The 25898-nt window shown below is 31.7% G+C and overlaps 1 long non-coding RNA gene across 2 annotated transcripts in view; it reads right to left on the reverse strand.

Moving 5' to 3' along the window:
* LOC127716204 (uncharacterized) overlaps positions 1-25898 on the reverse strand; it is a 66948-nt gene that overhangs the window by 33821 nt on the left and 7229 nt on the right. The window contains exons 3-4 of one of the 2 annotated variants that reach the window (XR_007988800.1): positions 24528-24622; positions 21329-21846 (exon numbers count right to left, since the gene is read on the reverse strand). This is a non-coding gene — a long non-coding RNA (uncharacterized LOC127716204). Of the gene's footprint in view, positions 1-21328; positions 21847-24527; positions 24623-25898 lie in introns of those variants that run through there. The other variant, XR_007988801.1, reaches the window with a different exon arrangement.

The following is a 25898-nucleotide window of genomic DNA, read 5'->3' on the forward strand; positions in this document are numbered from 1 at the left end:
TGAACAAGAATTTTTTTCTGTATAATTTGATTATTAGCTAATATCATTGTTCATACTTACACACTCTTCAATGTTTATAGTAAGTTTTATATTTTAAAATATTCTGGCTAATTCAATTGTTAAAATTCGAATCTGGTGCAGTAAAATTGGTACCATTTTTATTATTGTCAAACTTTGCTATACACGACATTTTTGACACCAACTTTAATGACGGTTTAAACCAATGTTTAATTTCAAGATCAACTAACGGATGACGATATTTATGTTGTCAAATTTGTCGTTTATTTCAAGAATGAATAAGCAGTCAAGAAACGTGATAATAATTTCATTTGTCTCCCTTTATTTTGAAAATAGTGTTTGAACCTTTAATTATCTATTATCGCTAATTCTACTTTTAAGTTAAAGGGAAACAGCTATAATTTTTCAAAATTTCTATAAAAATATTATGTAGTTCGCTAAGTGCCTCGAATGTAAAATGGCTAAACATTTTAGTTGTGAAAACATCTTTTTCTCAACATTACTGATCACATGCATATAATTATATGTATTGAAAAGGTATTGGTAAGACATGTACTGATTGGTGAAATTTGTAACCAATAGTGTACATTAAGTGGCATCAAAAATAAATGTAAACGCTATGTAAATTCTGTTAATGTACCTATATGGAAATATTTTCTTTCAGGACGACTTGTCAATTTTTTTAAAAATAACCTTGACCTTACGAAGTTTCGATGAAATGTGCTTCATTGCATAAAATACCTTACATGTACGTTGGGTCATTAGTTACCCTGGTTGAAATGCAGAATACTTAATTATTCAGTTCTTGTGTAGTTGGCAATTGGTGTATTACTGTACAATTTGCATTCAATTTCTGTACTATCAATATTGTTACTGGACTGTGATATTAAACGTTTATATCTAGATTCATTAGTGAATGTTATTTCACATTAAAAGTGACCTTACGGCGTTTTAATACCTAAATGCCTCACAAATGAATATCCCATATCTATGAGATTGGTAAAATAGGATAAATTTCCTGATAATATTTGCTTTAAATAATATATGCTGACGGTATATAAGCAAAATAATGTATATTTTAAGGTTTTTATTGTCGTTTAACACACCTCGTGATGTCAGGATTGCCCTAAAGAAAGACCTTTCTATTGGTTACTTTTTCCTTTGATCGATCATGACACCCTAGGTGTGTTATATGACAAGACAAACCTTAAAATTTGCATTATTTATTACATAATCTATGTATCACTTGTCTTAACATTAAGGATACAAAATGTACTGCACCAGATGCATATTCCGACATTTACTAATGTCTCCTTAGTCATGGTCGAAACAAAATATTTAAAAGTCCAAGACCAAATTCAAATGAAAACTTCATTAGATTTCAGTCAAGAGTTCCGACAAACAAAAACCGGATGAGACAAAGTAGCATGCTTCACATTTTCCAAACAAAATGTCACGTAGAAAACATGTTGATCACAGTTTTATTTTATTGCTATTTGATGCATTTTTGTAAACCAGTTATCAAAACGTATTATTTGGTTATTTCGTAGCTTATGAAGTAGTATCAACTAAGTAGTAAAGGACATAATTTTAAGTATCTTTATTATGCGTTTGTATAAGGAAGGTATGTAGATACGCATGCGTCATAATGAATGTATTTTCTTAGGGAATTTGATTAACAAACATATTACGATATTTCTAACTTTTAAATTGAGTTGAACCTGACCGGTACAGGTGTGATACATTGCTATTAATTACAATATGTGACTTCATTTCATGACAAATATCAGAATCAAGATTCTAGACTCCTTTTTGCGATAATAGTTTTTGTAACTTTATGAACATGAGAAATCAGTTGACGGCATACATAATGTCTGTTGCGAGGAATGTTTATGTTAATTTGTATAGCAATATAAAGGTGGCACTGTCTTTTGTTTTGAAGGACTCAATTATCCTTGGCCAGTTTAAACGTCGTTGTCAATAAACTGAACATCATAGTGGGAATGCAGGTGTGGTTTTGTTATTCGAGTCAGATTAAATTGTTAATGGTATGACAAGAAACAGAAGAACTGTTTTATTGTTGTTTTCTGTGTAAAGATAACGTTTATTTAAATCCTGTACCGTGAAATTACCATTAATGTAAAGATAAAGAATCTGTCTAAATAATTGTATTTAATAAACTTGTAGTACAGAAGCAATTTGTCACTGCTTTTATGTTGACATACGTAAATAATTATCCAGTATCAACTCAGTCTTTTGTAAAATAATCTTACCATTGGGTATGCAGGTTTTTGTTTTACGTTTTAGATGATTCTCTTAAATGTTAGACAGTTCACCGCATAAATTCAAAATCTTGACAGTTTCTTTGTTGTTAACAAATTATTTACAGATTCTAGTCCGCAACACAATAATTGTTTTTGTAAAGTTATATTATCATTTACGCAACAAGATAATATCATTTCCATTATTGTTAAAGGGCGCATTTATTCTGTATTAACTCAGTTATTATTACAATTATCTTACCATGTATTATACAGGTGCGATTTTATATGTATATACATGTAGGTAGAAACTTAATGGACAAATATATAAACGCTATAAATCACTATTATACAGTTACATAAAAACTAATGAAACTTTATAGTGTATGTTAAAATACCAGGTCACTTTGTAACTACATGTACTTCATTGAATTAAAACTTTATTAAAGCTGCAGCTATTGATTTTATTTGTGTCTGATTACATTTTGAAGATAATTTCTTCAAAATTGGAAACGAATATTCAGAATAATTGTTTTCTCTCTTTTGTCGGACAATACATTAATGTTTTTTAAAAATTAAGAATCAGGATATTAACCTTACACCACATTTAGGACTGTTCTCCTGTAGATAATGAAAATAGTTGGCAAATTGATTATGAAAATAAACACTATGTACTTGCCTTTATTAAGCACAAAATCGTAATGTTCATGAAACACCAGACAAGAATGATGAACCAACAACATTATATATTATTTATTTATGAAAAGTGCTCCAATATTAAATTTCCCCATAATGTCTTTTGATGTAGCGATAAACAATATAACAGCAGATTCTTTTTTTCGAAAAATATAACTCTGATGTAACGACGTTTTTTTTGTAAATTATGTGTTTCAGTCTAATTAGCATAGGAAATTATTGTTTCTACTTAAAACTTTTAAATAAAATGAATGGTGGAAATTGTACAGTTAAACCATTACTTGCAACAGCACACGATTACTATCAAATACAAAAAGTTCTATCATACTGCATTTTGCGTTTTAATCAGGGTAAATAATGACCTTACACAATGTCCCTTGTGTTAATTTGTAAAGAAAGGTATGATAGTTTAGAATTCAACCTGTGGATAAGGAGTAGTCTGTGAATTTGTAAAAAAACAAAACACTTTTTGATACTATCTGTAGTAGAAAAAACAATATATCTATCTTCATTTGTCCATCCAAGTTAATTGCATGACTATTTCCCTTTGTTGCAAACCATATCAAAGTATCAGACTGCAGATCTGAGACAACATTTCAAGGATAGTCTTTGTAACTTTATAAACAAGATAAAACTGTTGACGTCATATACAGTCTCTAGTTCGAGGAATGTTTATGCTAGTTTGCATTGCAATATCGAGATGTCACTGCCTTTTGTGTTGAAGGAATTATTTATCCATGACCAGTTTTCAATAAAATCAACATATAAGGAGGAATGAATGTCTGGAGTGGTCTGTAATCTACTAAAGTTTTTAATATGCAATTGGATTAAAATTTCTTAAAAAAATTGCCTAGTGCCGTTTCATTTATAAATACCAGAGTCTTCTTTTATATCAAAGAAAGATTTGAAATCAGTTTTAATCATCGGAAAGGTTGACGGATGCTATCTGGATTTTTCTTTAAACTAATAAACTTATCAAATTTAAAAAGGGAACAGTTATTCTAGTAACCAAAATCTAGAATAATCGGCCGAAATGGTTTAACAAATATGCAAACAGTTTGAACAAGCTAGAAAAAAACAGGAAAGAAGACTAATTTTATTGAATGTTTTGTTACTGATTTTACTCCCCGTCAAATGAATAATTTTGTTTCTTTCAAACTAATTTAAGACAGCGGTCGAACGGTGCTAAAACTGCAGGGAACTTATTTAATGGCGCTTTGGGCCGATGTTTATGAATCTTCTTAGTCACACAGTCAACACAAGACTTGCACTAAAATTCGACATCAGAATACATTCCTTTCCAATAGATTTTAAAAATGTATCAATTGATAATCACTTAATTTAAAATTTACTGTAGAGATGCATAACAATATTTTTCCGTAGAAGCTTTTATCTCTTTACTTCAAAGATTTTTTGCATATGATATCGAACAATTATTGCGCTTTTGAGACTGACTTTGTTTAGTGTAAGACTTTTTATTGTAGGAGGTATCTCCCAAAACACTGTTTTTTTCTGGTGAGATCTTCTCCTTAACCATAAAAGAACGCGACAAATATATTTTACCAAATTGCTCGCTGTTTACTCTGGATGTTATGTCCAATTTTGACGGAAGCGATAAGGAGACTCCATATGAGAGTTATTTCCAATAATGCATTTGAAATAAGTGATCTGCATTTGTAAACCATAAGTGATAGAGACCAAGGGTCCTTGGTCCAAAGAATAGAGAAATAGGTCAAGGTCAAAGGTCAAGGTCATATTCTAAATTTTGACTTTTCTTTTTTCCGTGATCTCCGCTGTCTTTTGTCATGCTTTTGAAGATATATATAACAGAACTAGTGCAAAATGTTTGCTTAACTGTGATTAAGATATGTTACATTTGGTCTGAAACAATCCAATGACTAAGAGTTATTGGACCTGAAATTATTCAATTTAAGGCTAATTAATTATTACTCCAACTTGGTAATTGATAAAGCCATAGGGTCTTTTGCAAACTGTTGGTTAACATGTGACCCTGAAACAATTAACCGGAAATGACCTTGAGTAAACAGGAAGTATGTATTTTTTGCACTTTTTTCATGGAAAAGTACCTAGAAAATAAATATTCAAATATTAACCTATCATTTGAGACCTGAATTGAGTTTCACCAAAGCGGAAGTACCTAATATCCCCCGTATTACAGGCAAAACCGAAAGTTGACAATTTTCTCCTTTATTTCAGGCAAAAATATACAGAAACATTTGTTTAATGAATCAGTATGATAAAACCTATACTTGAACGCCAAAGTAACTTTGAGTAAACTTAAAGAAGCTTCCCATCAATAATTTATGAAATTGATGTTGAATTCCTTCATTTGTTCTCTGAACAGTTGGTTTTTAGTTATTATTATTATTATTCTTTTTCCGCCAAAACGTTAGCTGCCTTAAACGTAAGACATGTCGCTTTGAGGAATTTCACCAATGTGCAATTAGCTTTAACTATTAAAATAAAGGTCCTAGACTCATGGGGTCTTAAATGATGACATTGAGGACTAGTGACCTTGACAAAGGTCAAAAGGTTTATGTCCCATATAGCAAATTATGTGTTTTTGAACTATTCAAATGGTTACAAAGGTGTTTTTTTATAGCTTTTTCGCGTTGCCTTTGACCTTTTATCATACTACTTGTTTAGGGATATCTTGTATGTAATCGTCAATAGTGAAAAAATGCTCGGATCATCAAGGCACAACTTTTGTACATTTGTCCGAAGAGATTTGACCTTTCCAAAATTTGGCATAACCCCTGTTTCTGTAAGGAACAATTAGTTTTAATTCCTAAAAATTATAAAAGACAAAGGACATAATGTCAAAGGTCTAGGTCATGATCTAGATCACGAATGTTATATTTTTACCATGTATCAAGGGTTTAAGTGTTCTTTTTAATGCTTTTCAATGCGTTTTACATCTATTTAAACATATATTTTACATTACGAAAAGGAAAGACCTCAAAATTGTTCATGAACAATGGAAATTATATTATTATTATTATTATTATTATTATTATTATTTTTATGATTATTCTTTTTTTTCCACCAAACTTTGACAAAGTTTCCCTCCATAACCGTCAGGCATGTCGCTGTCAGGTTCAAAATTTTTATCGGTGTCACAAATACCTATTCGTACCTTACCCTGTGAGTCTTAAATTTTTCTAAATTCTGAGTTATCTGCCGAAATATAAAATCCTTGTTAATATTCAAACCCCGCAACCGTAATAGGTAAAGGGGAATTTGTTTACGGCCAGACATTCGTTATTCGTTACATTTGGATCGAAAAGTTTCAACGACTCAATGGTAGGGTTATACCCCTTTGAAAATTAATCGATACTAGTTGGCCATTAACACTCAGAAACCGTAAGTCGTAGCCACCTAGGATCTTTAGCATTGACTATCAATTTATGTTTTTAAGGTCAAATGTTTACGACATTTGACCTTACAGCTTGTTATCGAATATTCTCAGAAGCTATAATACTTCCAGAAGTCTTGAATAGTGGAAAATGTTAAGGTCACCAAGGAACAACTGTGTAACATTTGATCGAAGATATTTGGCCTTTCTGTAAGGGACATAACTCATGTTAACGGTTTCTGAAAAGACAAAAGTCCTAGAACAATGGGGCCGTTTTGCAGTGATATTGGGGACCCCTGATCTTGACAAAGTTCACAAGGTCAAAGGTCAGGGTCAAGTCATAAATAGCTAGTTTGCTGTTTTTTGACACTATTTAAGGGTCGTATGTGCGTTTTAGAGCTTTACAATTGAATGCAGTTCACGTCTCTTAAAACATATAATTAACATTACAACAAGGAAAAACCTCTCAATTGTTCACGAACAATTCACATTTTAATTTATTTGTTTTTGTCTGATTAAGGTGTTGATTTAGCTTATAATTACATTTTCTTAGCGTTTTATCTTTATTACTAGCAAACATGCATTCTTTGGCTAGTGATATACGACAATTGAAATCACTCACATGTTACATTATTTAAATAAACCTCATTATCTTTTAGTTAAAATAACATTTGTTTCATTAATGCAGTTTATGATGTCTTACGTGTACTATTTGATTACTATTATTATCATGTCTTTCCTCCTTTCCGTAGAAAGGCCTTTAGGATTTGTTCTGATTATCATTATTATTATTGTTATTATTATTAGGCCTCTCTACTTTTCTGTTAAAGTCCTTTTGAATTTGTTCTGATTATTATTTTTTGCTTTTCTGTAGAAAGACCTATCGATTTTGTGCTGAATATTATCACCAGGTCTTTCAACTTTACCGTGGAAAGACCTTTTGACTTTGTTCTGAATATAATTACATGTGCCAGGTCTTTCCTCTTTTCTGTGGATTGACCTTTTGATTTTAGTTCTGAATGATGTTACTAGGGCTTTCCTCTCTTCTGTGGAAAACCTATCGATTTTGTTCTGATTATAATTGCTAGATCTTTCCACTTTTCAGTGGAAAGTCCTTTCAATTTTGTTCTAATGATTTTGACCGAAGCGGTATAGAAATTCCATAAGAGTGTTAGTTTACCTTCTGTAATTAATATAAGTGAAATGTTTTTGTAACTGGCAAACCATAAGTAATAGAGACATATGGTATTTTGATAAGAGGTTTGACCACTTAAACAAAAATGAAGTGAAGGTTGAAGGTAGACGTTACATTCAAAATTTTAATTTGAGCTTGTTATTACGAATGATCAGAAACCGTATCGACTAAATATAATTACTGAATTGTTAATTGCGAGATGTCGGTACACAGCAATTTTGGATGATAGGGTATATTGACTGTCAACGACAGTTTTCTTCTATCTTATATTCAAAATCAGCCGTATGATGATACATCACATTAACCATATTTATTAGAGACCTATGGTTTTTTAATTTGAGACCCTTGCTTTATGACCATGAAATTCTTGTCAAGGTCAATGTTTAATTTGACGTCCATATTTTGACCTTTGCTACAACTTCTTATTGGTGCATATTTAAGTCATAGGATCATTTACATTGGGTTTCCGACAAATGACATAAAAGAATGTATTTCGGAAGTGTTTTTTGTTGGCTTAACTATCATGTAAATGTAAAAGTCTCAAAATTTTATATTTTTTCGAATGAGTGTGAAATAAGGTTTGAATGAAACCGGCAGTGGAATTTAATACACTGGAAGTATCTACTTATTAACAAAAGAAGGTAGAAATCATATATTTATGAATCGCTATCAACTGACAACAGAATTGACATTTCGGATTTGTTTACAATATGTACATTTGGGATGGAAAGACCTTTGAATGTTCTCTGAACAATTGTTTTTTTCCCTTTTTTTTCTTTCGCCTAATTTATTTCTTTTGCATTTGGTGGTTTTGCAAGTTGTTGCTCAGATATGCTATCAAACTGACATCGCTTAGCCGAATATTTTTCTTGTAAGAGTTATTACTCCGAACACTGTTTTTCTTCTTATTTCTGATACCTTGCAACCGTAAAAGAAACCAACAAAATATATTTCCAAATTGCTCGTCATATCCTCAGGATTTTTTGTTAGATTTTGACCGAAGCGGTTTTGAGATTCAATACATATATATACGAGCGTCATTTTCTCCTTCTGTGTTCGATATAACAGGCAAACCAAAAGTGACAGAGACCTATGTTCTTTTGTTTTGAGGTCATTGGATCACCAACACGAAAATGAGGTAACAGTCAAAGATAAAGGTCATTTCTATATTTAAATTTTTGCTCATTATCACGAATGATCAGAAACCGTATAAGATTTTTTTTTATCAAATTGTAAGTTACAACATGGCGTTACATTTAAATTTTTGTTGAAAGGGTACGTTTCCATTCAATGACCATGTGATGACAGTTTTCTCACCTCTTATATTTAGTACTAGCTGTATGGTGATCAAGCTCATTAACCATCTATAGAATAGACCTATGGTCATTTGATTTGTGATTATTGCTGAATGACCTTGTAACTGAGGTCAAGGTCAAAGTTAGATTTTAGGAATTAACCAATTTTTGCAGTTTTTTCATGTAATATTTGTTAGAACTTTCATATTTTCAGAATCAGTGTCATTTAAGGATGAATTGAAAGTACCTAATTTACCTACAACGATTTTCTTAACGACCTTGATTAACAAAATAGACGTACAATGAGGGTCTTACAAGGTCGGGGAAGTACTTACATATCTCCTTCAGTTCAAGTAAAAGTATTAAAAAACCGTGCATGAAGGAGTGTAAATTAAGCTATTTTTGACCCTAGAATTGAAAATTAAAACCGGAAGTGAATATTTTTTTATCAAAATATATACATTTGCGGTTGGAAGACCCTCAATTATTCATTAGCGATTCATTTTTAATTATTAATATTTCGACTTTTTGGTCCGTTAAATTGTGTACTTGTGTCAATTTTTTGTTGTGCAATATTTTTGTTTTATATTTCAGTTTATGCGGTTTTCAATCTGACCCTTCTTAATCGAAAACCATTTTATTTGCAAAAGTAATCTCCCTGTGCACTGTTTATCTCGTGTGTACATCTCCTCTGAACAATTACGTAATGATGTTTCAGAATTTGATTTTTTACTCTACGTGAAATGTTCGTGCTAGTATTTGATGTGGTGGTGTCATTCTTAGATGTTGTTATCACATTACTTGATGAGATAAAACCACGTGACAATTTGGGTAAAATAAGTTCTAAAACCGACTTCCATGTTTATTTGCCTCGGATGAATGTGACATTCCATCGAGTTCGAGTTCACAATAAAGTTCGGTTTACTGTTCGATTTAAACTTCGAGTTAGTCTTCGATTTACGCGAGTGATTTTTGATATCGAGTTAGTATTCAAGTCATAATTAGAATTTAAGTTCGCGTAAGCTCTGAGTTTCGAGTTGAACTTCAAGGTTTAGTTACCTTTTGATGTAGAGTTCGAGTAAGACTTCAAATTTGAGTCTAATTTAGATTAAGATTCCGAGTTGAAATTGGAAATATCTAATATGAGTTTGTATTTAAATTTTTTATTGCGGATCAATAACTTTTGCTCGGATTTCCGAAAAAAGGATTAATTGGTATGCGTACTAAAGATGAACCATGTTACAGTATACAAAACAACACAAAGAAATCGAAATAAAGTAAGAAGTGGTGTGATTACCAATAAGACATCTATCCACCAGAGTTTTAATTCAGTGGATGTAAGCAATTATAAGCACCCGTAACTAATAAATAAACAACCTCCGGAAAACAATTATAGCACACATGAAACAACGACAACCATGTATGTACAGGCTCCTGACCTGGCACAGGTACATACAGAATATGCACGTTGCGAAGTTAAACATGTCTGTCGCTAAAACCTTACCCTCCCATGGGTAAATAGTGTTACAACACAACACAAGGACAAAAATGAAGCATAAACTGTAAAAATCGGATGCAATTGTCTTAAGGTTACACGATACCGAATGACGTTACGCCACGAGTTATCGTTCCTGCTGTTGTCGACATCTTTGAAATTGACGGCAAACGTAAAACCTGATGTTTTATAATAACTTAGAACGAATTAAACAAACAATTTGCCTCAGTCTAGTATACAATAGTTGAAAGATAAATGTTTCTTTATTTCAAATTTGCAAATATATATGATTATATATTAAAAATACCTTCATTTTAGCGTCGCTTTCTAAACGTATCATATTCAATCACAAAACAAAATTCTCTGCACAATTACGATTCAAATCAAAGACCAAAAATGTGGGAAAAAAATCTTACTTAGGTGAAATATAAATAGCAAATAATAACCTTTTATTTTTATTAACATTTTTAATAGTAATTTTGCATAGATGCAGAATGTCGAGGGATTTGATGCAATACGCTATTTGACATTGATTGCTTCGGCGTCTTCCTCCCATTCTTCTTTTCATTCTTCACATTTAAATATATACTTTTTAAATGTTCTGATTCTATTGATAAGTAAGCATTTGTACGATTTATTTATATATGTTCTGTTGCATTACAGACTGAGCTTTTTATTCTGGGTTGGTTTTTTTTGTAATACATTCTTATTAAGGATGCACGCCGTTTTCCGATGAAATTTTGTTTTGAAAGTAAAAATCCAAATTATAGAAACGCATGATAATGTATGAAAATACGGGGAATTGTACCACAATTAATGCAATTCTGCTAAGAAGCCCATTCGTTTTTAAATGGTCACCGAAAAACGTCGCTAGCAAAATAGAATCAAAGTACTGAAGTACTGAACATCGGATGACCGCAACGTTCTTGTGACTTGTCTCAGAAAAAAAATCACATCTCTCTACCTGAAAGTGAGGTTAAGGTTCATAGATATATTTTTTTCTGAGACAAGTTCGTGCGTGGATGATGAATAAATGACAGGGAATTCAACATCACCGTAATAACTATTATACAGTAGTGATACAAATCAGTATACTCTGGTTTGTTGTTATATATTATATTAATATTTGTATATAACAGTTACATGACTTTGTATATATAATTTTCATCCATTTTTATATCATTCTATTCTACTATTCTAATAATAGTGCGGTGCAAGTGCATGGTGGACACTCTTCTGTAATAGTTCGATTTTTCTAAAAGATGGATTTAAGTAGGCATTCATATTTTCCCGCAAAACGTTCTTGAGATATTCTTCCGCATACGTTTACACACATTTTGTGTATTCTTGATTTGTTATTGATACACATATATATATATTTCTCACGAGAAAACATTTTCATATCATTTATCTTTGTTCTTAAAAATTATTTTCATAAATATTTATTGATGAAATTGATATATAACAAGCGATAAGGAATGTTATTTTGCGTTCGGTTATCAGTCAAAAACGAAAGTCACGTGGGTAGAAATGTCTGTGGCAACAATACACCGGAAATTTATTTGGAAAAGAATACCGATAGAATTTAGCGAAAAAAAGCACCATGCAACCAGACGTACAAACTTAGACAGAAACTAGTTTATTGGCATGGAATGAAAATAGAAGAGTAGCAAAAATTGGATATTTGGCCGAACAACTTTCCCTTTACTTCAAGTATAAACAGTCTTTGAAATTCATTGGACTGTACAGAAGAAATCCGATATGGTTTCGGAAGCTTCTTTAAAATAAACTAATAGCATTGTAATCTTATAAGCACAGTCTAAACAGGACAGCTACATCGGAATAAGGAGAAAGTTAACAAAGGCTTAAATATATGGGATGTCAACACTAAATGTGCACTCGGTTAGGTCGAAATAAAATTTAATCATTCTGATCCCGTTACATTTTTTTCTTTCAATTCCATTCTGAAATAAATTATTTTCTCAAAATTTACAATCAAACGATTAATTAAAAACCTGTGGCCCCACAATGAATGAATGATCGTTGCTTCAATGAAGGTAAATCCAGAAAAGCACTTCGAACGCAAACAAACTACAAAAAGATATTTTCAATAACCTATTTTATTCAAACGGCAAAAACAAACTGATTAAAAGAACAGTTCCAATGCCCCCTACCCCACGCCCCTCCAGCGTTGTACATATTGTATCTGGCCATTATAACTTAAAACAAATTGTGTGTTCTTTGATTTTATTTTTATAAATATCGTTAATAGCGAAATGCAGATTTGAGAGCAAATGTAATGCAATTTCCGATAGAATTATTATTTCCAAGGGGCATAACTCTTTTAAAAAATATTTGATCAGCACTGACATTCGAAATCATCCAAGACAATGCTGATATAAACCTTTAATATAAATTATATAAAGATCTGGCAAAAATTGTACTCGTGAGAGCGCTTAAAATTGCAATTTTCCATTTATTAATTATTATATCTAAGGGGTATGACTCTTTTGGAAATAATTGATCGGCATTGATTTTCAAACTTGTCAGCGAAAATGCTGATATAAACCTTATATATAAGTTTTATAAAAATCAGGCAAGAATTGTACACGTCAGAGAGCTAACAAGACCGGACAGACAAACGGGCGGACGGAAAGACGGACGCCCTGTATTTGTTTGTCCAACACAACGCGTCACACGGGGGACAAATATCCAACGAAATCTTAAAATTAATTTTATTTTAGATTCATATTAGATTGCACTTTGTCTTCGGGTAGGGGTGTGTTTTTGATGTTTTGAGTTGGACATGATGTACAGGTACAGCTGATAAAAAACGCCTCTTTTCACAAAATGGGGAGACAAAATAACTCACGGTTGAAGGCCGTACGGTGACCTATAGAGTTGTTAATTTCTGTGTCATTTGGTCTCTTGTGAAGAGTTGTCTCATTGGCAATCATACTACATCTTCTTTTTTATATTCACAGACGATTAACAAAGGTGCCTTTTTTGGGGATGGGCATATTGCTCACATAGTCGTCGGGAAAAGCCCGAGATACTTCGCAGTCTTAAAAGGACTTTTTACAACAAGTATACAAGTGTTTATGTAAATTGAAAGGGTTGTTTTTTCTTTGTGTGCATAAATGGAAATGTGGGATATACAATAAAACAGCAAATGACAATTAACGACACACAAAACGAAAGACATCTATATAACACGTGACTAATGCAGGATAGACGAGTATTTCTTTACTGCTAATTTGTAGTTTTAGTAAAGATTCGTTGGTCCCTTGAATTGGAAAGTTAATAAGTATATTCAGTATGGCAAGTATAAAATCTATCAAATTATAACATCACATGTTCACAACAAAAGTCAGATTTTAACTATAACAGCAACATGTGTCAGTCTCCTAATACGTATTTGTTAGTCTTTAAAATTCTTGTATTTCAGGAGAAAACTCAATCGCTTATGAATAAGGAGATGTGGTATGATTACCAATTAGCAACTTTCCATCAACGACCAAATGACGTAGACGTTAGCTTGCTTGCGTTGCTACATTTGAGATCTCCATATTACCATTCCACTATGAACTGCTTATTCAAAAAGATATTTTGTCACCAAATGATTTATAAAATAGAACATTATCATATATGATAATATCTATTCTGCTCCCTTGACAAAATGCTAGGAGCATATTGTTTTACCCGTGTCCTTCGACAGTCCGTCCTTTACATGGTTAATAGGGCTTATACGGCTGATGTTTTAGGATTACAGTTTTGAAGCTTTAACTTTTATATTATGTACTTGGTGTTAGTACATATACAATACGCGCATCTTGTCAGATTTTAATTTTTTTATGACAGGTTTCTGAATTTGGCATTTTGATAATATTGCACCAATTTTTTTACCTATATTGAGGGTGCATGTATATTCTCAGGATCACTTTTGTAATAATTTTTTGGCATTTTGATAATATTGCACCAATTTTTTTACCTATATTGAGGGTGCATGTATATTCTCAGGATCACTTTTGGAATAATTTTCCACGAATGACAGAATGTTGAACTTTGTCTATTCAAGTGAAATTTTGCATACAGTTTGCAAGGTTTGTACGACTTACTACGCACACAACCCACACGTTTACATCATACAGAGTATACTATATTTATAGAATACGTATTTTATCAGGATGTTGATTTTCTTTATAATTTTCACAACTAACAGAATGTGTAACCTTTTTTGACGGCTGCATCAAATGTGTCTTTTAGACATAACTTTTCAAATTGTATTGAATCGTCCTGAAAATCCATGGAATATTTGCCACTGGACATTAAGCAACCATCAATCAATCAATTCAAATTGTACTTCAACATCACTGTTTACCAAATCAAATTTATTTAATTCATGCATAGATACATCGGTGTCATCAGCATTGTCTAGTTTGGTAGGTTAAGTTGAAGATTCAGTTTTGAAAGCTAAAAGTGCACCCAGTTAGGACGAAATAAAATTAACTCAGTCAGACGTTATATTGAATTATTAGGAAATTTCAAACACCATTCAGATCCCGTTACATATTTTTTTTCAATCCCTCTGAACAAAAATAACGTTATTCTGTATTCCGTAACGTCACATATGTTTGTCAATTTCTAAGCGTATCTGTCATCTTTGAAGCGATTTGTCTAAAACAACAAGGATGGTGACATATGTTTTTTTTATACATGTATGGATTTGGTATACAATCCTGGATATTATGTTAGTTTTTAGTCTTTCTCCGTATATGAGAAAATAGCCATCCATTGAAAAATCTAGAAAAGTAAGTCGAAAAAAAACATTTTCCCTAAATATCTATGAAAATTTGGCGCCAATATTGACAATTACTCAAAATTACAAAAAAACAAGAATGGTGACCCCCATTTTTTATTTCATATTCCGATGTAACTCGAATCAAAGTAAAAGTGTGCCAAAAATTTTAGAAATCGGGAGATATGTCATTCGGTATCGTGTTACCTTAACTCTATAGATCGGTATGACTGGCCAATATCAATCCATCAAAATCCTTGGGTGACCTCGGGTGCTCCAGAAGAGTGAGCAGATCCTACTTAAAGTGTGGTACCCGTCGTGTTATTCTTAAAAGTAAAAACCCAGTGATTTGGTCTAATTCGGTAGGGCACATTCGAGGAAAAGAGGACTGGATAGTTGTTACGACAACTTAAACATATCTGTCGTCACCTGCGTAACAGTTATTAATAAAAAGTTTTATTTTTTTTTCAATTGAGTACGAGGTATATCAGAGAATGGAATTAATAGCATATATACTAAAATATTTATATTCGTATATGTTCAAATGATAATACACGCTAAAAAAATAGAGAATTCTTATTTCATAGAATTGATTCTTTGTCCGATCCCCTCATTTCCCTGTAACTTTAGTGTGAGTTGATTTGAAGTGTCTCATTTGTTGACAAGAAAGTACATGTCATTTGATGTGTGTCAAGCCTGCGATATTAATGTCGCGGAAGTGAGACACAACAAATCTATGTTCCGTCGTCGGCGTCTTCATCATTCAGATCGTTCGGTTACTCGTTTAAATTATTCTTACATTTGTCATTTCTAGACCTGTTATAATAGCTTACTATGTGGTATGGGTTTCGTCCGTTGTTGAAGACCATACAGTGACATATATTTGATAACTGCTACGTCATTTGATATGTAGTGGAGAGATATCTCATTGACTATCAAACTACATCTTCTTATATTTACATGAAGTTCATTTGCATTAAATATTAACAAATTAAACTATGTATTCACGAATTTATTGTAACACTGTATCCATTTGAGATCTAAGGAAAAAAACGGTTGGACTAAGTGGTTTTTGGATATCTCCCTTATGCCCGAAATATAGATATTTCTTTTGTACTTTTTTTCTTATTTTTGTCTGCCGTTCCCCTTTTTCATATCAAAGAACTCTGGACACTTACTTGAACTTTGATTTGAACTTTAACTCAATGGTTAGCGACACTCATCCGAAGCACATTCAGGAAACGACATATGGAAATCGGTCTAAAAATAGAACTATATTTTTTTCCAAAATGATCACATCAAAAAATTACAGGACCACATCAAAAACAGGAACAAACCCATCATGTTTTTGGAAAGAAGTGAAAATAAGCCAAAATCAAAAATTTACAATATGACCTTGACCTTTAACCTTGACATAATTTTAATTTTTGTGGACCAGGGACCTCAAATCTAAAGACCCTAGGTATCTATCACTTATGGTTTACCAGTTAGAAATGCATATCACTTATATCAATTACATAAGGGGAAATAACTACTTATATGGAGTCTCCGGATAGCTTCGATCTAAATGGTCATCCTAATCCTGAAGATGTAACGAGCAATTTGGTAAAATAAATTTGTCGTAAACTTTTACGGTTGCGAAGGAGTAGTGGCCACAAGAAAAACAGTGTTTGGGGAGATAACTCTTACAACATAAAGTGTTCGGTTAAGCAGTGTTAGTTTCAAAAGCGTATAAACTGTACGATATCATATTCCAAATATATAAGCGACATCTTATAAAACAAGAACACAGCGAAAGAAAAAAATTAGGCGGAAGAAAAAAAAAATATTAATCAGAACAAAATCAATAGGTCTTTCCACGGAAAAGTGGAAAGACCTAATAATAATAATAATTAAAAACCATTTGTTCAGAGAACAATTGAAGGTCTTTCCACATCAATTTTCAAATTTGTTAATAAGAAGATAGTTCCTGTTTACTCAAAGTTAGAATTGGCATCAACTCATCAGTTTTTTTCAAACTGATGCGATAAATAAGTGGTTTCTATATACTTTTGAGTGAAATAAGAAAGATAATTAGCTACTTCCGGTGGAGTAAATGTCACTTCCGGTCTCATATGATAGCTTCTTTCACACTGATTTCAAATATATATAGTTTGGTATACTTTTGCCTGTAAACCAGGAGATAATTGGCCACTTCCGGTTTATCGAAAGTCACTTCTAGTCTTTAGTGATAAGTTAATGTATCTAAATTACAAAATATATGGATTCCGAGTACTTCTTCATGAAAAAAGTTCAAAAGTATACGTCCGGTTTTCTCAAGGTCACTTCCGGTTGTCATTTTTCAAGGTAATATGTCACCCAACCTTTTGTAAAGGTTCATATGGCTTTATAATGAACCATGTTGAAGTAACAATCAATTAACCTTATAATTAGACATTCCAGGGACACAAACTCCTATAAGATGCCATTAGATTGTTTCAGACCAAATGTAACATATCTTCATTACAATTAAGCAAACATTCTGCTCTTGTTCTTTTATATATATCTCTGAAGGTGTCTGAGAAAATGCCAAAAACAAGGAAAAATCAAAATTAATACATTACCTTGACCTTGACCTTGACTTCATTTTCTATGTAAGAACCTAGGGGCCTTGAATAAAAAGATTGCAGGGTTATACGATTAACGGTTTATGAGTTAAGAAAACATACCGACAAATTTATTTGGTGAAGGTAGATAACTCCCATAAAATTTCATCGAATCGCTTCGATCCAAATAAACCAAAAATTCCTGAGGATGTAACGAACAATTTGTAAAAAGAATTTTGTCAATATCTTTTTTGTTACGAAGGAGATGCACACCTTGGATAAACAGTGAATAGGGAGATAACTCTTACAAAGAAAAATTATTCGTCTTAGCAGGGTGAAATTTAAAAGCGCATAAACTGTACGATACAATATAAGAAATATCTTAGCGACATATTGCGAATCAAAAATTTTTAAATTTTGCGGGAAAAAAAAATAATCAGAACAAATACAATAGGTCTTTCCACAGAAAAGTGGAAAGACCTAATAATAATAATCAGAACAAATACAATAGGTCTTTTCACAGAAAAGTGGAAAAACCTAATAATAATCAGAACAAATACAATAGGTCTTTCCACAGAAAAGTGGAAAGACCGAATAATCAGAACAAATACAATAAGTCTTTCAACAGAAAAGTGGGAAGACTTAATAATAATCAGAACAAATACAATAGGTCTTTCCACAGAAAAGTGGAAAGACCTAATAATAATAAGAATAATAGTAATTCTTTATTTATAGAGGGTTACACACTTAGCTATAACACTAATCTTTCCTTGGGCCCTTGTGTTATAAAAAGCAGATTGATATTGAAATTGTCAATGTTTAATAAATAGATATATTTTGAAATATGAATAAGGATGCTGACATTTTACACAAATCTTTTAATAAGTAATAAAGCTGCTAAGAATAAAAACATATCAATTTTCAACTAAAATTGTCAATATCGAAGGGCATCATAAAATTGTTTCCTTAATTAGGATATAAACAGATAAATTTAAAAAAGGTCTAGATCAAAAGTTAAATTTGAAACGTATATTTGAACACTGCAAGTTATACAGGTAACAGTTTTATCAGTATTTTTACATAAATATTTAGTAATACATTCCTGTTTTAAGTAAAAAGAAATTACTTAAATTTAGTAGGATATTTAAAGAACGACACATATTAATTGTTCTTCCTAAATAAAACTTCTTATTACTAAGTAAGCTTACATGTAGGAACTACACAATTTCGTTTACTTGCATGAGATTTAATCATTTTTGATAATAAATTCTTCTTATTATACAATTGCAACATATGTATGTTGCACAGTCTGTAAAGTGCATAAATTTGGATAACTAACAATTTTATTTGGATAATACTTTGAAATACTTTAAAATTTGCATTGGATTACTTGGTATTACTTAGAATTTTACTTCCAATGACTAAAAATCTTAACTTTAAATTACTACCCATTACTTAAATCATTTTCATATTAAAGTCATATGAAACCTCAAATTAAAAAAAATGAGGCATATGTTTTTTATAACTAAATGGACAGTTTTCATTATAAAACTTATGTACATATACTTTTTTCTGAAGAAAATTCTTTAATTTGTCCACAATTAGAAGAAGTTTTTTTTTAATTGCTTGCTTCCAGGAAGCAGTTCGCCGACATAATTTCGGTATGCAAGTGATCTCAGCGTGACCCTTCTCGTAAAAATTCGGTGATCGCAATACACATGGGTCTGTCATTTAAATAAACTATTATCTGATTGTACATGTTATACACGTGCTCAATATTCATGCTTCTTTGTTGATTGTTTACTATAAGTTAACAATCAGTAAACTACGGTTTTAAAACACAACAATTGAGTAGTTGATATATTTTCACACAATAACAGACAGAGAGGAAAACAAATTGACGATTATACGAAATGTTTGCGTAAAAATAATAAAATCGTGCACAGAAAACTAAGTTAATGATATATACATGCATTTGTTCAAGAATTGGATAAACATTATTTTTCACCAGTCACTCGTTTCATATGAATTAAAGGAAGTTCGCTACTCAGTTTCGAAATAACAAACTTTTCATAACACTAGTATATATTGATAGGGGATTAATAAAGAAAACAAAAGAGCAAAAAAAAAAAAAATATATAGGTCAACGTGTTTGTTTTGGATATATTAGCCATTGAAATTTTGGCGGGTAAATGTTCTCTCTTGATTTTTCATAGCTTTTTCATTTACAAGTTTAAGTTCTCAAAAATAACAAAGAGTTTATGAGACTTTTACTTATGGCTTATAATTGTACATGTAAAAGATTTATAAAAAGAAAAACGGGGGTCAATGGGCAATTATTTTTAAGGCATTCAAATGGATAAAACCAGAGGATTCCGATAATCTGACAAAATTTCCAAAACCAGACAAGCGAACATCCTTAAAATATCTTAAAGCTAGTATTTGTCATTTTTCATATATTTGCTATATTATAAACTTGGTCATACTAAAATTGACACCTGTTTCCTACCGATAAATCAAATAAAATGTACAAAATTGTATCTTATTTCCAGTATTTAAGAAGTAGTTTTTGCTTTGAGGATAAAAAATTTTTTAGCCAATTAAAATTAAGCTTTCATTTGACTTTGGTAACCTATTTTTGAAAAATGGCTAGAACTCATTAGATTTGAATTTGAACAAAAAGTATACTGAGTTTGCTGGAATACCTTCATGATTTACAAGCATGAGAGGAAATGAAAATTTCCAAAAAGGACACTTTGTGGATACTCATGTTTCCGCGGCTACTCTTAGTGTATAATTTCAATTAAATGAAAATGTCGCACAAAGAGTTGCTGGGGAGGTAGCCTATGTTAACTTACAACAAACTAAAAAAAAATGGATTAAAACAAAAGATATACAATGACGCATATGATCATTCTTTGAAAGGTATGTTACTTTTTAGAATTATATGCATTTATAACAAAATAGCGTAGAATTTTTATTCAGTTCGAGATCTAGATTTACATATATATATATATATATATATATATTAACAAAACGCATTTGACTAACAGGTCGAACAACAAATGTTCTTAAACCCTGCTGACTGCCATTGGCGATTGCCAAATAAACGGATCACCGATGTAATAAATGGATCTTAATTGTAAATTTAACACTAAACAGAAAACAATAAACTTGCGGAAAAGATGATATACCGCAAACAAGCAATCGCCAATTCACCGTTTAAAGTATTTCACAGCTATAATGATTCACAGCTATTAGTCATTTGCATGAGATCAATTTATAAGCTATATGAATATTCACTGAATTCATACACAAAGACAGTCAAGATTGCTTATTGGGCATTGAAATCTTGTGTAGCAATGCAGGTTGCATCTTTATTGGGTGGCAAGACATTGAATCAAGTAATTGAATAACTTATTTTTGGTAATTCCAAGAATTATTTGTTTAGAGTGTTAAGGTGCTTATAATGCGTATGTATTAATTCTGAGCATAATCCGTCTTGAATGTACGTGAAATATATGAATTCGGATGTAAACTTATATGTTTGGCTCTATAAATATTTACTGCCCATTTGAAAGAACATAGTGGCATATTACATATAGAAAGCAAATTTGAAACTTTGTTTTATTGTTTAGGAATGAAAATACAAACTTCTAATCAATCCGCTTAAAAGAATAGTAGCAATTAATAAATCTTTACCGTTTTCATTGATTATGATTAATGCAGATCATTTTGATTAAATTGTTTATTGAATTCTACACATTTCTTAACGGATTCCCTGATTTCTTTATTCTGGCTGAATTAAAATAGATGGTGAGTAAACTAAGAATTTGGCATCTGTAATCCTTTTGCCTGTGCATTCATATTCAGTTAGGAATTCGCCATTCACAGACAGACTAATCAAGTTTTCTGCTAGAGGTCTAACTTTCAGCTTGAATTCATTCACAAAAAAAGTTTCCTTGACGCTGTTATCCACAATCTTTTTCTCATGACCCCATTTTTTTTGGTTGTTTTCATTTTGAAGTGTATTCAAAACAAGAGACTGCGATGGAGCTCTTGGATTGAAATGCAAAATAATGCCGTTCTGTTCGTCTTTAGTTTGCTGGAAGTTAATTGAATATCCGCTAAAATGAAAACAAAAAAAATTCAGAAGGGCTCTTTGTATATATATATATATAATATCATGATACTCATATGAACGTAAAAATGTTTTACAAATTAATCCAGTTTTTCTCGATGTTAAAAATTCATAAATACAATAGCATGATATATGAATTTCAGCTGGAGAAACAATTAAAGAAAGAAGCAGTATATTCCAATTCGTAATTAAAGGGTATAGAGTTCAGCTCAAGTACAGCATGATGGGACGACTCGATTTCCTAAAAACGTCCTATCAAATAAAATCAAAACACGCTGTACGTTGTACACAACAACTGCGTATACTTACTGAATTATAATACAAAGTCTTAAAGACCGAATTGGTCACCCGTCGTACCGAAGTTTTCAAATAAAGAGTTCGAAATTTCTTCCTTAACTTTTTGGATACATATGATGAATAAGAATTATATGATGAGGCATTTTATGAACTGTGTGCCATGAAATATGCTGTTACACGCAAAAGTGCCACTTCGATCTGTCTTTCCGGCCAATCGGTGCAGGTAGTAAGTTACGATTTACGTCCCTTTGGTGACACTTTGTACACATTTGCACTAATATTATGTCGGTCCTATTGTGTTTGTGCACTATGCTGTTATTTACAAGTAAACATCATTAAAATAGTTATATATCTTTTGCTAAATATAATTGATTATGTCTTTATTCTTCTGGTATATGTAAAACATTTTGATAAACTTATTTGCTCATTTTTAAAAGAGTTCCGGGAAATAGGGCTATGCAGTTACACTTGTACATAATATGTTATCCCAAGAGTCACTTAAATTTTCTACATTTCTTTTGACAGTTAAAAATAACAATAATACCGAACTTTCAAAGCAGAAATTGCAAAAACTCAAACAAATGGAAAACAATAGTCATATTCCAGATCTGGTGCAGTCTACACAAGACTCATCAGTGACGCTCAGATCAAAATAGTTATAAAGCCAAATAAGTACAAAGTTAAAGAGCATTGAGGACCCAAAATTCCAAAAAGTTGTGCCAAATACGGCTAAAGTAATCAATTCCTGGGATAAGAAAATCCTTAGTTTTTCGAAAAATTCAAAGTTTTGTAACAGGAAATTTATAAAAATAACCATATTAATGATATTCATGTCAACACCGAAGTGCTGACTACTGGGCTGGTGATACCCTCGGGGACGAAACGTCCACCAGCAGTGTCATCGACCCAGTGGTCTAAATAGTTGTCAAAGGTACCAGGATAATAATTTAATACGCCAGACGCGCGTTTCGTCTACACAAGACTCATCAGTGACGCTCAGATCAAAATAGTTATAAAGCCTAATAAGTACAAAGTTGAAGAGCATTGGGGACCCAAAATTCCAAAAGGTTTTGATAAATATGGCTAAGGTAATCTATTCTTGGGATAAGAACATCCTTAGTTTTTCGAAAAATTCAAAGTTTTGTAACAGGAAATTTATAAAAGTGACCATATAATTGATATTCATGTCAACACCGAAGTGCTGACTACTGGGCTGGCGATACCCTCGGGGACAAAACGTCCACCATCAGTGGCATCGACCCAGTGGTGTAAACAGTTATCAAAGGTACCAGGATTATAATTTAATACGCCAGACGCGCGTTTCGTCTACACAAGACTCATCAGTGACGCTCAGATCAAAATAGTTATAAAGCCAAATAAGTACAAAGTTGAAGAGCATTGAGGGCCCAAATTCTAAAAAGTTGTGCCAAATACGGCTTATTTAATTTATTCCTGGGATAAGAAAATCCTTAGTTTTTTGAAAAATTTAATATTTTGTAACAGGAAATTTATAAAAATGACCATATAATTGATATTCATGTCAACACCGAAGTGATGACTACTGGGCTTGTGATACAGCGGGGACGAAACGTCCACCAGCAGTGAAATCTACCCAGTGATGTAAATAGTTATCAAAGGTACCAGGAGTATAATTTAATACGCCAGACGCGCGTTTCGTCTACACAAGACTCATTAGTGACGCTCAGATCAAAATAGTTATAAAGCCAAATAAGTACAAAGTTGAAGAGCATTGAGGCATCAATTATATAGAAAATGGCGGTTTCATCCTAGATTTATAGCTACAATGATCTTTCACTAGCTTGTATTGCAGTCGCAAAATATTTCAATATCTTGACAATAATGTATTTAATCACCCTATGGGCAGAGAACATGGGTAAAAATTAACACAGAAACTGCATAATGTCATGGCTAGCAAAAATATCCATAGACACTGGAGCTCGACAGGGTTAACATGTAAATTGTAATGGCAAAACTACTTTGTATATATTCAAGTGCAATAATAATCAAAGCTTCAAGAATTATTTTTAATTGATTAGGAATACTCATCTTCTCAATTCATGAATATAACTGATGGGTGCGTATAATCATTATGAATGTGTACTTCCGGAATGAAAGCTGATCAGCTCTAGTTAAAGGGTTGGATATGTGGAAATAGTTCATAAACACACATCATGCAAATAGCAAAATAAATAAATGAATAATTCTTGATAGATAAAATGATCCAAGTAGATTAAAAGGACAGTGAAGTTGACTATAGAATATAATTGTAATTTGCCATTACGTTTTAATATCAAAGCAATTTTAAATCTGTACTTTTTAATCACAAAATCAGCATTAAGATATGCATACCCTGGTTTCTCCGCTTCTTCTATAACTTTGCAACGACCCTTTATTATGAAGTCCTTGTCTACTTCTAATTTGCGATTCCAGTGTGCAAGTTCCGTCTGAAAATAATTCATATATAAGTTATCGAACCAAACAGAAAGAGAGAGAGAGAGAGAGAGTAAATTATTGCTATTATAAAAACATGTCAAACAGATTTAAAACACGATCACTATAAACGTAATAAAATGTGTAAGGGTAACGCTTTTTTACAAACATTATTTTGAAATGAAGTCCTTGGTGTACATTGAAATTGTCCATAATTTTGTTGTTGTTGTTATTGTTGACATACATTAAATACAATTTTGTCATAATAATGAAATGCTATTGTATTGCTGTTGAAATTGTGGTTTTCTCTATTTATATTGTTGTTATTTCACACTGATTAAAACAGTGATTTATACGTGCTTTCTCTTGTAATAATAGAAATAATCAGCCAGTTCTGGTTCAAAAATGAAGAACGCTTATATTACACTGATTCTAAAGGCATATGGTTTCTATGAACTTTTCGTTCTTATAAGTGTGATAATTAGTTGCTTGCAGTATAAAAAGGGTAATTTCTGGTGTCATTTTTTTTTGTTACTGTATGCTGATTCCACAGATATACTTTCTCAGTTCTTTTCTTTTAAAAAAGGGCCTCTTCTTGTGTTCACGTTTGTATGATATGTCACCTTACCCTTTGCTGAGGACCCAATAGCATTTCCATGTACCAGTATGCAATATAATCAATAAGCATTAACATAACATTAAAGGGGCTATAACACCTGTAGGATGTCATCAGATAGCTTTCGACCGAATGTAGCATTTCCTTCCTTCAAAAACCCAAACATTTTGCATCCGTTTTTTTTTGTACGGAACTTTTACAGTTTGAGGGAGATGCAAGCAAAAACAAAGGAAAACAAATTATAGATTACGACCTTGACCTTTGAGTTGACTTTATTTTTCAACTTATGACTGAAGGATTTTAAATTAAAGACCTGAGGTCTTTTCGACTTACTGTTTATGAGAAACGCTATCATACCAATTCAACAGTGACAGGCAGATAACTTATGTAAAATGTCAAAGGATCGCTTCGACTGAAATAAACCAAAGCTGAAGAAGGATATAACAAACAATTTGGAAACAAATGTGTCTAAGATGAGATGCAAAACCACTATTATCATAGTATAGGGAGATAACTCTTACAAATATATTGGTCAGTTAAGCATGATCAGATTGACAGAAACTGTAAAATTCAATGTAAAAAACGTCTCAGTGACATATTGCGAAAATTTAGCAGAAGAAAAAAACCTTTAGCATGTGATTAGGGATATAATTAGCTACTTTCGAAATAATGCA

Source organism: Mytilus californianus, unplaced genomic scaffold (genome assembly GCF_021869535.1).
Source record: "Mytilus californianus isolate M0D057914Y unplaced genomic scaffold, xbMytCali1.0.p SCAF_9, whole genome shotgun sequence".
Taxonomy (NCBI): Eukaryota; Metazoa; Mollusca; class Bivalvia; order Mytilida; family Mytilidae; genus Mytilus; species Mytilus californianus.